The sequence below is a fragment of the Oryctolagus cuniculus genome, chromosome 4, assembly GCF_051225735.1.
Source record: "Oryctolagus cuniculus isolate XC-2025 breed Fujian yellow rabbit chromosome 4, ASM5122573v1, whole genome shotgun sequence".
Lineage (NCBI taxonomy): Eukaryota > Metazoa > Chordata > Mammalia > Lagomorpha > Leporidae > Oryctolagus > Oryctolagus cuniculus.
Window position 1 is genome coordinate 128,624,648 of NC_142870.1, and position 15,519 is coordinate 128,640,166.

Sequence of the window (15,519 nt, forward strand, 5' to 3'; positions counted from 1 at the left end):
CATTGGGAACATTTTCAGAGTGAACTAGTGATGGGAGATCTCTCTTCCTCTGTAACTCTGTCTTCCAAATATATAAATAAATATTTTTAAAATATATATTGGATTTCTAAATAATATTTTAAATTCTTTCATAAATTGATTCTAAATTCACACACAATCTAAATATTATATATATAAAATTAACACATATTGATATCAGTGTCCATTATAAATAAATTGAAATGAACATGTTTTTAAATATTTGGCTCACAATTTCATGACAATTAAATTAATATATTCTGGCTGTGCATTCAATACATACAAGGAAAATGTACTGTGGTATTGCCATCCTGATGACATGAAGGCAACTGATCCTTTACTAACACTGAAAAATGACTTAAGCTTGTTTGAACTGTCAGAACGAGCAGGTATTTCACACAATAGGATTTCAAATCCGAGTAATTAGAAGTAATTTGGTTTATTTAGTGGGAAAAATAGCCAAACAAATTGCTTGACATCTCTGACCTTTCCTTTTCTAACTCATCACTCATACTCTCACCTTCAAAAGAAGTTTATCCTTGAGTTGCACATCCACTCTCTTGGCCCACAGACATGCCTACTTTCCGAATCCAATGATCAGTCAACTCTGCATAGAGCTTTCCATCTTCCCATGACTTTTGGTGGCAACAGTGAATAGGAGACAGTTTGTTTCTTCACTGTCTCTTGCCATTTATTTTAAGGTCAAGTAATTTAACATATATTTAATACATGTAGCAAATAGCATGCTAGACTTAATAACATGAATATTTCTTTTCCATAAATATGGCAAGAAAATAAAGATATAAACTGACTCATAGCTTGTGAGGACTTCATTTGTGGCAGAATTCTTTCTACACTTTGTTCACTTTGTTATTTTCCATCTCTAGCTAACACCTGATATTTTTCTTGACATATTTCTTATTTTGTTGACTTTGTCATTCAGCAGAGAAAATACAGCTCAGCATCTATCTTTTGATTTGTGCAAAGAGCAAAAATATTCTGAGCCAAGACAGACAATGGTAGTTTTTCTTTTACTTAGGAACAATGCAACCTGATATAAAAATCCTGCGAAGGAATTGGAAATTAGAGTTGAGTGATAGCAGAGAGACAAAGAAAGGGAGAAAATTGACAGCAAATCGAGGGAAGAAAAATGAGACACTTTGGTTGGGAAATTAGAGAACATTGCAAAATTCACCTTGAGAGTAATGAGCCTATTGACCATTTTGGCATTGGAATTGAAAACAGGATGTAAAGAGCCATAGAGACAATAGATAAAATGCTTTATTCAATTCATGAGAACATCTCAGTTGACAAGTAGCCTCTCTTCTGGGAAAATTGAAGCAGGATGAAGTTAGCCTAGGCAATTCCTATGTCTGTAAATTAGTAGAGGTCATGTTTAATGACTTGGCCATAGGAGAAAAATATAGAACATTTCAACAGAAATTATTGTTTGTCTCATCCCATTTCTTTAGAAGAAAGAGCAATGATACAGGGCAGTGAAGCAACAGCTCAAATTAAACAACATTAGAATGCAGATCTATTGAGTGCAAGTAGAAAGGTCTTTCCAAGATTTATTTAACAGTAGAACCCTTTAAAAACAACTATTTAAACTTCAAGTCTCAATGTCATTACAGAAGGGAAAGGCAACGGCAGCTATAGAAATTGGTCCATGAAGGGGACCAAATATGGGTGGTCTGTGTTGGGTGTTGGGTGGTTTTCTGATAATGGTGGCAAAGAGATGTCCCAAGAATCTTCCCACAAATGAAACTTATAAAATCTAGACATAATGTTTTTAAAACCACACAGCTATTCAAAGATAATAGGAAGTATTCAAATGCAAATAAAAGCCTGAGGAAATTTTATTCTTGAATCCAAGTACTTACAAAGGGTAAGAAATACCTGAGAATGTCCCCTAGCACACACTCCAGAGAAGGCATCATCTTACTGCCTAGCCAGCTCCAGGAGGCAAAAGAAAGAACTCAGTCCTAGAGGGGCAAGTGCGTATTTCACAGGTAAATTCTGTAAATGAGAGAACTGCAGAAGTGGTGAGAACCAAAATGTGTATTAAGTTCTGCAGAAATCCCCAACTGATGGCCTGATTTACAAAGCAGAGTCCTGAATGTCTGGCCAATAAAGCAGACAAAGACCACAGGGGAATTCAATCTTGAAAGAGTCATGACGTGAGATTGTGCATGTTCTGGTTTTTGTTTTGCTTTGTCTTCCTTTTTTTTTTTTTTTTAAACTAAGTGCACTCCCTAACTCATACACAGATCAGACAAGGGAAAACATAAAGACTTATTAGATTGAAACAGCAGGGCAATGGGCCTGAAGCTGCGAGAACATCTGGAAATATAAGAATGAATTTCCAGAAGCAGGGTAATCATGGTAATGTGAACTTAAAATTGTGAAAATATGCTTTGCCTGGGTCTCCAGCTGATTACCATGCAGTGACAGTGGACAGCCTCAGTGGACAAAGCCAATAGCAGCAGCTGGATGCTGTGAAATAATAAGCTGTTATCAGCTGCCGCTTTCCATGGGAAAAAGTGAGGTTACAGTTTGAATACAGGAAAGTTACAATTATTTTTTAAAATCCATGGAAGAACACAATATAATATCTTTAATGTCCGGATTTCACAGATGTTATTAGATCTGCAAATAAAGAGGAACGTGAGATATATAATCCAGAAAAATAGCAACGAGAACTCATTCCTGGTTGGCTTGATGTTGTACTAGTCAAGATAGACACTTCAGAGTTGCTGTTACAAGTACGAAGTAACAAGAAAAAGCCCTTCCTAAGAATTAAAGACAAAGTAGCCCAAAAGGGATGAACAGAATGACATCTTTTTTTTTTTTTTTCCTTTTTAAATTTTTTGACAGTCAGAGTTAGACAGTGAGAGAGAGAGAGACAGAGAGAAAGGTCTTCCTTTTTCCATTGGTTCACCCCCCAGTGGCCGTTACGGCCGGCACATTGGAGCCAGGTGCTTCTCCTGGTCTCAACAGGAAAATAGTAACTGTTAAAATATAATTTTTGGGGGGCTGGCGCTGTGGCATAGCAGTTAAAGCCACTGCCTGCAGTGCCAGTATTCCATATGGGAGTCAGTTCTAGTCCTGACTGCTCTACTTCCAATCTAGCTCTCTGCTGATGGCTTGGGAAAGCAGTAGAAGATGACCCAAATGCCTAGGCCCTTGCACCTGTATGGGAGACCTGGAAGAAGCACCTGGCATCTGGCTTCAGATCAGCCCAGCTAAAGCCATTGAGGCCATTTGGGGAATGAACCAGAGGATGGATGACCTCTCTCTCTGTCTCTCTCTCTCTGTCTGTAACTCTGCCTTCAAATAAATAAATCTTAAAAAAATTATACTATAATAAAAATCTGCATCTACAGTGTCTTCTCATCCTGTGGGTTATATCCTTAGTGAGAGTTCTCGGAATTAGAACTGATATTTAGTTAATATCATTTTTATATATTTTCTGAAAAACATTTCATTACTATCAAAAATTTTAGTCTTTGTCAGCAATGTATAAAATTACTTTTTTTTGGACTCTTTTAGTCACTGAGTACTATCTTTCAGGAGATGATTAATGTATAATAAATTAGAGCTCAGTGTTATTTCATTGTACATTTATTTGATTACCAATTTAATTTAATTTTTCATGCATTTCTTATTGTATTGGTTTTTCAAAAATGATCTTTTTGTGCTGTATGTTTGTAGCAATAAGCTCTTAATGGATCTCTTTGACACTCAATAAAAAATATTTACAATCATTCTTAAAGAACCAGATGAACAACTTTTTAAAATTCTTGGAATCTTATTTTCAGCAATACTGCTTTTTGCCCATCAAAGTTAGATTTTTCTAAGTCTAGTTGCTTAACATAAACACAGAGTAAGAACCAGCCACTTTACGTATAGTGTCTCACATAATTTTGTTGGTCCTGTGAAGTGAGTACTATTATGATTTTTCCCAGTTCACAGGTGACTGAAGAAACATTTAGAAAGGATACATCACCAAATATCATATAGCTGGTTAGTAATCTTATTAGAGTTCTTCAGAGGGAAAGAACCAGTAGGAGATAACTGATGATGATTGGTAGATAACAGAAATGATACCCAGATAGATAGATATGTAGATACATAGTTTGGTAGATGATATATAAATGATAGAGACAGATGATAAATAGATAGATGATGGATAGAGGGTAGATAGATAGATAGATAGATAGACAGATGATGAATACTAGAGGAGATTTATTAGAGAATTTGCTCATGTGAAAACAGAAACTAAGAAGTCCTATGACAGCCTATTTGCAAGCAGAATACTGTTTGCACAGTTCAGGCCAAGTCCAGTGGCCACAGAACCATGGAAGCCAATGGAGTAACTCTCAGTTCAAGGCAGAAGGTCTGAGAAGCCAGCAGTGTGCTGGTGTTATGTCCCGGCATCTGAAACCAAAGAAGCTGGAATGCTGATTTCCAAAGGCAGGGAAGAAAATTCTATCCCAGCTCCAAGTTTGTTCTATCTGGATCCACAGATGATTTGATGATGCCTGCCCACACCGAAGGTGAACCTGCCCTACTCATTCCTGTAACTCCATATTCATCACTCGAAATCACATGCCATTATCTGGAAACATCTCTACAGGCACAGCAAAAGTGATGCTTTACCAGTTCTCTCGTTATTTCTTAACCCAGTCAAATATTCACCTAAAATTAACATCACAATGGTGAAGTAAAAAACTGTACTCCACATACCACATACATTTACCACTACAAATCAAAGTACCAAATGCTGGGAGTGTTTATAAAAACAAACTGTCACATAGAAGCTGTCAGACAGGCCCGATTGATACAGTCACATTTCTGAGCTTTAGCTTTTGCCTTTTGTCTTAATCAGTTCTGCAGCTATAGAAAAAATACCCTAGACTGAGTGTCTGGGACATTCATTCCTAATAATATTGAAGGATGGGAAGTCCAAGATCGAAATCATTTTCTGGTAAGGTCCTTCTTGTTAGTTTATAAACAAATATCTCCTTGCTACATCCTCATATGAGAAGGAGGGAGCTATGGTCTTATTCTCATCATCTCCTTATAAGGTCATGAATTCCATCATGGGGACTCCATACTCCTGACCTCATCTAACCCTAGTACCTCTCAGAGCTTCAAATATCATGGAAACTACAGCTTCAACACAATAATTTGGGGGAACATTAATATTCAGTTCATAGCACCTATGTCCAGAAAAAAAAATGATGTAAGATTTACCTCTGTAAATGATTGAAGAGCTGGAGTTACTAAAGACAGCTTCATCACTTTCCATGTGAATCTACAGAGGAGAGTATGATGGAGTAAAACTGGTCTTATATCAATTCTCAGCCTTCTAGTAAACCACTGTGTGATCTCAGGAAGTTATTTAAAGTTTCAGAATTACAATATTCATATCTCTTAATAAGACTTTATAATGCTTTTTTTGGACTAAATGAGATTTTACAAATATATATAATTGACCTAACAGAGTGCTTGGTGTCTAACTTGTGTTCAATAGATAGGAGATATTCTGGGGCCTAGTTCCCATGAGTTGATGGCTGTGTTATGTGTCAAATGTCTCCAGATGATGTACTGAGGCTCCACCAGTCCTGAGAGTCATTGTCACGACTTGAATTGAAATAAAATAGTCCATTTTTGAAATTCCAACAAATGCTTTTACATTGGAAACTTTCTAATGTAGACTAAATTATTTTTAGTGCATCCCTGGACAATTTCATGTCCTCCAAAACCTCTGTACCTTGACCATATTCATGGCATGAATACCTGAAATCAGCTTAAATAATTAAGGAAAAGAATAAAGAGCCTCATACTGTTAATGCAATTGGATTCTGACTCCCAGAACCCTAATTCCATGCTTGGAAAGTACTTTCTTCTTCCCTTTAGCCCTTGTCTTTTAAAACAATTACCTACAGTCTTGACTTTGGCTTCTGCTCATTATCTGCACATTGTGTCTTCAAAGTAGGTGTGGATAGTGGATTATTTTTCATTCACTATTGTTATAGGCACATCACTGCTTCTTTGTAAGAAATTTGTTTTGTGAAGTTGCCTTTATGATATGAATCATTCCTGCCTGCATGATTTTGCTTCAGGAAATGCCTGACAAAAGATATTTCTATCCTTCTGTCCTATGTTGGTTCGTATTCTATCGCCTTCATCAGGGGATTGTAAGTCACTTAATCCTTCCACTCAATCATAACCTTTCTCTTGATGTAACTGGAACGACCAAATATAGTTGGTGCCAGATGTAGGCGCTAAAATGACTTACTTACTTTCCTTCAACCACTTAGAAATGACAGAAAGAATATTCAGAACAGGTAAGGTGTGTTAATGGTAACAATTTAGGACTAGCTATTTTTTAAAAACAAATATTTATTTATTTATTTAGAAATCAGAGTTATAGAGAGGAAAACACACACACACACACAGACACACACAGGAAGAGAGAGAGAGAGAGATTTTCCATCCACTGGTTCATTCCCCAGATGGCTGCATTAGAGTAGCAATATGCCTTCAAGAACACTGAAAGATGATTCCAGAGTTGAGGCCTAAAAATTAGCAGTCCCTTCCTTACTGTGGTTATTGGCAATCTTGCACGATGCCCTCCTACCATATGGCATATCTGTGAAGTGTGTTAGAAACATCTTGTGTCTGCTGGGCACTCTAGTGAGGCTCGAGAGAGACCAAGATTGCTCAGCGTTTAAGACAAAGGGTACCAGAGTTAGTTAGGTGAGAGTAGTGATTACTGTAGGCCTGGAATTCAGCTCAGAGAAGAGGCTGCATTGCAGCTTGATCCTTGCCAGGGAGTGGTTAAGAATCTGGTTATCACAGAAGAATGCCATTGAGGGCTGGACAGTGAAAGCTCAGTCACCACATTTGAGTATGTTTATTGGGGAGTGATGAAAATCAGTGTGTTTCTTATTTGTTGTTTGGCTTTTAGTTTTTCACTTCACGCAGAATGGGAGCTCTTTCACAGAAAGAAAGTTCATTTGTAGGAGAAAATAAAGGTACATTTTTGCACTCACGCTATGTCAGAAAGATTGAAGCCAAAATCAGAGACACTGGGATTCTTCTCTAGATCTTGTGTCCCAGAGTCAAGGGCAAGAGAGTTAAGTCAAATCCTGCATTTGAAACCCCAGAAATATACTGGTTTTCAGAACAGACTATCAACATTTTTTTAAAAAAAGATTTAGTTATTTATTTGAAAGGCAGAGTTACAGAGGCAGAAGCAGAGAGAGAGAGAGAGAGAGAGGTCTTCCATCTGCTGGATGATAGTTGGATCTGAAGTGGAGCAGCCAGGATTCAAACTGGTGATGATGATATGAGATGCCGGTACTGCAGGCAGTGGCTTTACCTGCTACACACAGCGCTGGCCCCACTATCAACACTTTAACTCCTATTATATCATATTCTAAATGAGTGATTTCATCTACCACACCAGTTACTAGATTGATCAATAATTATTACATTTCTAATTTTAAACCAGGGAACATAGAACTAATTCAGAGTTCTTCTCATAACCTTGAATTGTCTTAATCCTTCAAGATCAATGAAACTTATTTGCATAAATCTCACAGAGAATGAGGGATGTTATCGAAGCTCTGTTTCTTGATCATGACAATATATTTCTCTTTTTTAAGACTTTATTTATTTATTTATTTGAGAGGTAAAGTTACAGAGAAAGAGAAGGAGACAGAGAGAAAGGTCTTCCATCTGTTGATTCATTCCCTAAATGGCTGCAACAGCTGGAGCTGGACCAATCTGATGCAAGGAGCCAGGAGCTTCTTCCAGGTCTCCCAGGTGGGTGCAGGGGCTCAAGGACTTGGGCCATCTTCTACTGCTATCTCAGGCCGTAGCAGAGAGAGTGGAACAGCTGAGACTGGAACTGGCACCCATATGGAAAGCTGGTGCCACAGGCAAAGGCCCAGCCCACTGGGCTACTGCGACCGCCCCAACAAATATTTTTTTAGAAAACATTCCCCCATGAGTTCAGAAGTCTCCAGAATGCCTTTCCACGCCTCACAAGAATTGAGGATCTGACCAGTACTCTGCTCATCATCAATAAAGGGGCCCAGGTTTGGAGACCTTCCTAGATTACAGAGAACACCAACACTGACATCTGCTGGAAATACTGCCCATGGTTCCTGAGTTTGCTTAAAAGAAAGATAACATGCACAAAAACAAGACGCTAAGAAACTACCTCTAAACGCAAATAACTAATATGTTAAGAAATGCAAACTTCAACCAGTTTGAGCATTTTTTGGAGAGTATTTTTATGGAAAATAAATTATGACCATAGAGTATGACTCTGAAGTGCAAATTCATATATTTAGTCCTTAACATGGCCCAAATGAATGTGTTTGACATTTTTAAAAGCAAAATATGACACATATCTCTGCATATGAAAATTTGATAAATTTTCATCTTAATGTTTCACAAGTTATATAGTTAGTCTAGGTCTCCGTAGTTAAAAACTAAAAGGCTAAATAATCTTTGAGGCCACAGTCTCTCTGGATATGGAGAGCAAAGTTTTGACAAATGGTTTGTTTACTATTCTGCCTATTCTTCCGTTTCCTTTGTGTTGTCTCACTTGTGGTACTAACAAGATATTTAGGGAATAGTCAAAAGGAAAAAGAATATACTTTCTTCAATATATTCATGTTTAAATTTTAAGTATAATCTGATGTAAAATATTCCTTACTACACTTATTTTTTTATTTGACAGGTAGAGTTATATAGACAGTGAGAGTGAGAGATAGAGAGAAAGGTCTTCCTTCCATTGGCTCACTCCCCAAAGGGCCACTATGGCCGGCGCTGCGCTGATCTGAAGCCAGGAGCCAGGTGCCCCTTCCTGGTCTCCCACACAGGTGCAGGGCCCAAGCACTTGGGCCATCCTCCACTGCCCTCCCAGGCCACAGCAGACAGCTGGAGGCGGAGGATTAACCAAGTGAGCTACGGCACGCCAGCCCCCTGCAATATGCTTATTTTTTATTTACTGAAACTTTTCAGTAAGAGAAAAAAATTTTGATAAAAATTATTTTGTTTTATTTTTCAGAAAGAGTCTCTATTTAGAACTGTTATCTGTAGAAATTAACTCCTAGCTTCCAGCCATGAGTCTTCCATATTAGTCATACTTATATTTTCTTCTGAATTTACTTTCCTCAAGTTCTCCTATTTGTGAAAATAAAATCTTTCTTTTGTTCCATTTATTTTTTTTCTTTGTATTATAAAATATAGCAAGTATGGGGCCAGTGCTGTGGCACAGCAGGTTAAAGCCCTGGCCTGAAGCGCCGGCAGCCCATATAGGCGCCAGTTCGAGTCCTGGCTGCTCCTCTTCTGATCAGGCTCTCTGCTATGGCCTGGGAAAGCAGTGGAAGATGGCCCAAGTCCTTGGGCCCCTGAACCCATGTGGGAGACCCAGAAGAAGTTCCTGGCTCCTGGCTTCAGATCAGTGCAGCTCTAGCCATTGCAGCCAACTGGGGAGTGAACCAGTGGATGGAAGACCTCTCTCTCTGTCTCTACCTCTCTCTGTAACTCTGTCTTTCAAACAAATAAAATAAATCTTAAAAAATTTAAAAAATAAAATATAACAAGTATATGAGAAAAGTATATAAATTACAAATGTACAACTTACTGCATTATAACAAAATAAGCACTCATAGTTACTACAAAGATAAAGAGAATATTGCCTATATGCTAACAAAGGCTACCATTGCCACTCGATTACATTCTGCTTTTCTTTACATTTTATTACATCAGTATGCACTTCTTAAGACTGTAGTCTCATATTGCTTGGACTTCAATATTATTTAAAAGGGTTTCAAGTGCACAGTTCTGTTGTGTGTATTGGGTTTCATTGTGCTACCATTCCATGCGCTTCATCCATGTGGTTACATGTAGTTGTATGAATGTGATTCCATCTTAGGACTGTATGGTCGTTTGTTGATTCTATCTACCATTGGTGGACATTCGGGTCTCACACAGTGTGGAGTTCGCTGTAATTCTGTGAGCATCTCTGCGCATGTGCAGGCACTGCTGTTGGATACAAGCCAGAGAGCAGATCTGCTGGCTACTACAATATATGGGTCTTTCAGTTTCTTGTTATCTTCTTTTGAACCAGATTTACTTGCTTTTTTAAAAAATTATTATTTATTTCTTTGATAGGTAGAGTTATTGACAGAGAGAGGGAGAGACAGAGAGAAAGGTCTACCATTCACTGGTTCACTCCCCAAATGGCCATAACTGCTGAAGCTAGGCTGATCCAAAGCCAGGAACCACGGCTTCCTCCGGGTCTCCCACACGAATGCAGGGGAACAAGCATTTGGACCATCTTCCACTGCTTTCGCAGGCCATAGCAGAGAGCTGATTCAGCAGAGGAGCAGCTGGGACATGAATCAGCGCCCATATGGGATGCCTGTGCTGCAGGCAGAGGTTTAGCCTACTACGCCACAGTTCTGGCCTGATTTACTTACTTTTAAGGTGGTTAAATTTATCACGACACATCACATAAATGACTCAGATCAAATGCTTTCCAATCTAAGATCTAAGAAGCAAATAGCTTCCCCCTCAGGGGCATCTGTGTGTGTGGTCAAGGATAAGGGTAATGATAAGGCCCAATGGCAATCTACTTACCTGCAAGTATGTTTTCCTATTTGTGAACTGACTGTATCCACATAGATACTCCGGAAGTAGTTAATATTCGCTATGATGAAGATGAACTGATTGACACCCCCTGCTAAGCTCCTCATTCTTTCCCCATGCAAGATATTGCTTTCCATCAGATCACAAAGAAGGTGCCATCCTGTGTTCTTTCATTCTCTTCCCACCTCACATTCAAGCCGTTACAAATCCCATCTCTCCATACTTGTACGCCTCATTTATTCCTCCCCATTGCTATGGTGGCCATGAATGTGCACTTCTCAGCTCTACAACGGTGTGCAGATTCACAGGTAACTGACAGTGCTAGCTGCTTGCTTCCTGAATTCAACACCACATTCACGTCAAGGTCAAGCCACCCATGAGCTACTCCCATTATTGCAGACCCATTATAGGAGGATGCAGACTTCTTTAACGGGCTGTTTCTGTTTGGAGACTCTGTTGGCTGGGCTGAACTTTTTCTACAGTTGTGCTGTAGTCTGAAACTCTTCCTATCCTTTCATCGTTCTTTCCCTTCCTATAGCATTTCTTGGATTTTCCTAGGAGACCTCAAGTAAGTCCCTATACTCACTTCCCTAATTCAACATCATAGTGTCTCCACACCACTGATTTTCTTGCTTCCAGTTTTTGCTTCACAAACCCTTTGCCAGTGGTAACCAATATGTTCCGTCTGTCCATAGCTGCCCTCTGGAAGTGTAAACAGTCGACTGGGGCCCACGAGGCCCCATGACTCCTTTCAAACCTATCCTTTCAGCTTCTCCATTTGCCCTCCTCAGGCTCCCAGCGTATGTGACACTGCTACCAAAGGTTGAAGCTTTCCACTCACATCTTGTACGTGCTGACTCTGTGCTTTAGCTACTGCTGCCTCCTCTGTCTGGAATGAAATTTCCTCCTCTTTGCCTGCACACAACTGCTCATCTTTTCAGCACGTCCTCCAGGAGAACTTCACAGATTGCCCCAAGCTAGAACAGCACAGGAACAGGACCCTCCACCCCTCCCATGCATCTCCCTCTCTCCACCCCCTCTCCCTCCAAATTTCTAGGTCTTACATGTTACAGCCTTCGTGTGTTTCTCCTCAACTGAATTGTGACCTCCACCAAGGCAGGGCATTGCCTTACTCATTTTGTCTTCATGTTGCTAGCGCTAGCACATTCTTAGATTCAATATTAGGCTCAAGTAATTCATTAACTTACTATCTTTAGAAACTTTAAGATTAAAAATTGATTAGTTTGCAATCATTAAGGGACAAGTTATTTCTATTTTAAGCGATGACTCAAGTAGAGCAGTGGTTGTCTAGAATTTGAGTCATGTTTAAGGTACTAAGGACATTTATCAGGGGGTGAGTGAGAGAAAGAAAACAAGACCACATCAGAGTCAATCTGTTTTTTATTGAGAGCAGCTCTGGAAAAAAATTTTAAAAATGTTAATCTTGTTGACTGGAGGTTATGTGACTTATTTACTCATTCTTATCTATTTCTATTTGAAAGAAAACTAATAAAACTTAGTTTTCTCTCTTTTTTTAAGATATATTTATTTATTTGAAAGTCAGAGTTACAGAGAGAGAGGGAGAGACAGAGAGAGAGAGAGAGAGAGAGAGAGAGAGAGATCTTCCATCTGCTGGTTCACTCTCCCAGATGGCCACAACCACCAAGGCTCGGACAGGCTGAAGCCAGGTGCCAGGAGCCAGGAGCCAGGAGCCAGGAGCTTCTTCTGGGTCTCCCACATGAATGGCAGGGGCCCAGGCACTTGGACCATCTTCCCCTTCCTTTCCCAGGCCATTAACAGAGAGTTAGATTGGAAGCAGAGTAGGCAGGACATGACAGTGCCCACATGGGATGCTGGCTCAATCTCTTGTGGTTTTGAAAAAATACTTACACAAAGAGGTAAGTATTTTATTATTTTTGTCTTTGTTATACTTTGAAATATGTTAACCATTTACATATGTACATAGTAATATTCGCTTGATATTGGCCAATGAAAGCATTTGAAGACACCCAGATTTTGTCAACACACCCAATCAATTCAAGAAACTATATAATCAAAATTTATGGGGCTCAAAGCGATTTTCATTTTGCCTCAATCAGTTTAAGGTTTGGGTTTTGGACAATTATTGAAGGAGCACAGTAACACTCTCCTGAGCCTGATAGTGCTTTTGAAGTAGGCAGGAATATAGGTTAAAATCGATTAGGTCTGTGAGCTGGAAGACCACGCCTTCACCACGCCCCCGTGTGACCTCATGCCCTACCTGATACCTTCACCACGCCCCTGTGTGACCTCATGCCCCTACCTGGCCACACCTGGGTGCCCACCAGCCAATCAGGTTAATTAACCACTCCCCTTTGGAAGTGGGTTAAAAGCCTGGGACACGGTGTGTCCTGGCTCTCTCTTCTTCTTTATCCTGGCCAGGAGGGGGCTGGCTGTAGCCCTGCACCTCCAGGGTGCGTGGCCTTCAGGCCACCCACCCTAGGCTTCCTGGCCTAGATGCTCCTCCATGTGGCTGGTTCCTGGTGCTCAGTACGAACCCAGATATACCTCTTTTTCTCTAAATAAAGCTCTCACTCTCCTATGCATCTTTCTCACTACATAAAGGCTTAAAATGTACCATGCTTTCCATTTATCTGTGCCAGTATTTAGAATTCTTCCCTAAATATTAGGCAAGAACCTTCTCGGGCTTATTAATATTGGAGATTTATTAATAAGAGTTTGGTGATATCGTATGGCACCCCAAATTCCGGTAGCATATGTGGCACCCCAGATGGCGCTTCTGGGGAACTTTCAAGGGACACATTTTTGTATAGATTTTAGGGGGTCATTCCCGATATCACTTTCAGAAAGCTGCTTGGCACTGACAATTGGGGGGAACTGTGAAGTTGGGGAGATTTGCACAACTACTGACCCATCTTTCTGGGGTCCTTCTCTTCTGCTGCTCCTTTGGAATCAATGGTCTTTCTCTCTCCTGTCCCATAAGAGTCTGCATAGTCTGTTCATGTAACAGTTATTGTTTGTGTTTTAACTATTTGTTGACACGTATATCTTGTCATCCTTCTTTGGGTTCCTTGAGCATAGAGGCTGCTTGCTTTAAACACGTGAGTGTTGTCTTCAATGTCTATCTCAGTGCATGACACAGATTGGTAGATCGTAAATTTTTACAGAGAGAGCAACTAAAGAATGCAAACCATGGAAGAGGGGATGAAAAGAGAGCAAGGAAATAAAGTAAACTAATCTGAATTTAAGTCATTTTTCAGCAATTCCTCCTAAAGTATTTAAATCAGGTTTGCTTTGAAAGAAACAAGACCTTTGTGGTACTCTAGAGTAGTCCCAGCACTTACTCTTGCTTTTTAAAACTCATCCCTATTCAAAGACTGTTAATTAGCAGTGAGCAAATGAGGAGATTGTTTCTAGAGGAAACACCCTCTAGACTCCCTCCAAATCCTATCAGATGAAGTCCTTGTCCAATGTACCTTTTCAAAATGAAGGATTTGCTGGGAGCTGAGACAGTCTAATACAGTGCTCAGAGCTCACAGCCTTGTGAGACATTATAAGGGAATCCAGAGGAAGATAAAGAAGCCGACTAAGTAAAACAAGACAAATATGTTTGGAAAAAAAATTCAGGCTGCAGATATATATTCTGTACAAGTCAATGTCCACTGTCACTCTTATAGTTTGTTCATAAGTAAACGACTCATATTCCTTCTATGCTTGGCTATCGATGCTCTTTAACACGGGCTTGAGGTGTCTGAGTAAAGAAATACATAAATAAAACAGTTCCGCAGATAGCAAGGAAAAGCATTCGCATGCAAGGCAACAGATTCTCAAGCCCAGACGTGGCAATATTTTAAAGGCTGTAGAAAGATTATAAAGATATGCTCTCTCAGTCTTGCCAGATTCCTTAAAGAAAAATGTTCACGATGTATACTACACACATGAGAATAGTCTTTCCTATGTTCTCTTCTCCATAGACAGGGAGTTAAGTAATCACTTTTTTGTAAAGTTCATGGGGCAAGAGAATTATTTATTTTTGTTTATTGAATTTATTTTTTAATATTTACTTATTTATTTGACAGACAGAGTTAGAGAGGGAGAGACAGACAAAGATATTCCACCTGTTGGTTCACTCCACAAATGGCCTCAATAGCCAGGGCTGAGCCAGGACAAAGTCAAGAGCTTGGAAATTCATCTTGATATCCCATGTGGATGGCAGAGACCTAAGCACTTTGGCCATCTTCTGCTACCTTCCCACATGTATTACCAGGGAGCTGGATCAGAAGTGGAGCAGCCAATACTCAAACCTGGGCCCATAAGGGATGCCAGTCACTGCAGGTGGCAGCTTAACCCTCTGTGTCACAACACTGGCCCCAAGTAATCACATTTTTGCATTGAAGAAGAGTGGGAGGTTCTTAATCTGCATTCTTTAATCAAGGCTAGGAGATAGTTTTAATTAAAATTCCTGTAAACAAACAATCCATCAGTGTCCTACAGCTACACAGAGATGACTAAGACTGATTCTGTTTGTCTTTGTAGAGATCCCCATTGTAAATGACAAATTTGTAATATAAGACAGAAGGAAATGAGCACTCCAATGGAGGTAACAGCAATACACTGTGAGAAAAATGGAGAAAGAAATAACGAGTGCAGCCCTCATGGTGTCAGGAAGGAAGAGAAGAATGCTCAGAGATGCAGTGGCATCTAATTTAGCAGTAAAAATGAGTCCACATTCAACAGCAGAGCAGGCTAAAAAGGGTGTGTCCCCAAGGATATGTTATGTCACCTTCACTTCAGTCAAGTCTCTGCTGAAATGTCACCTCC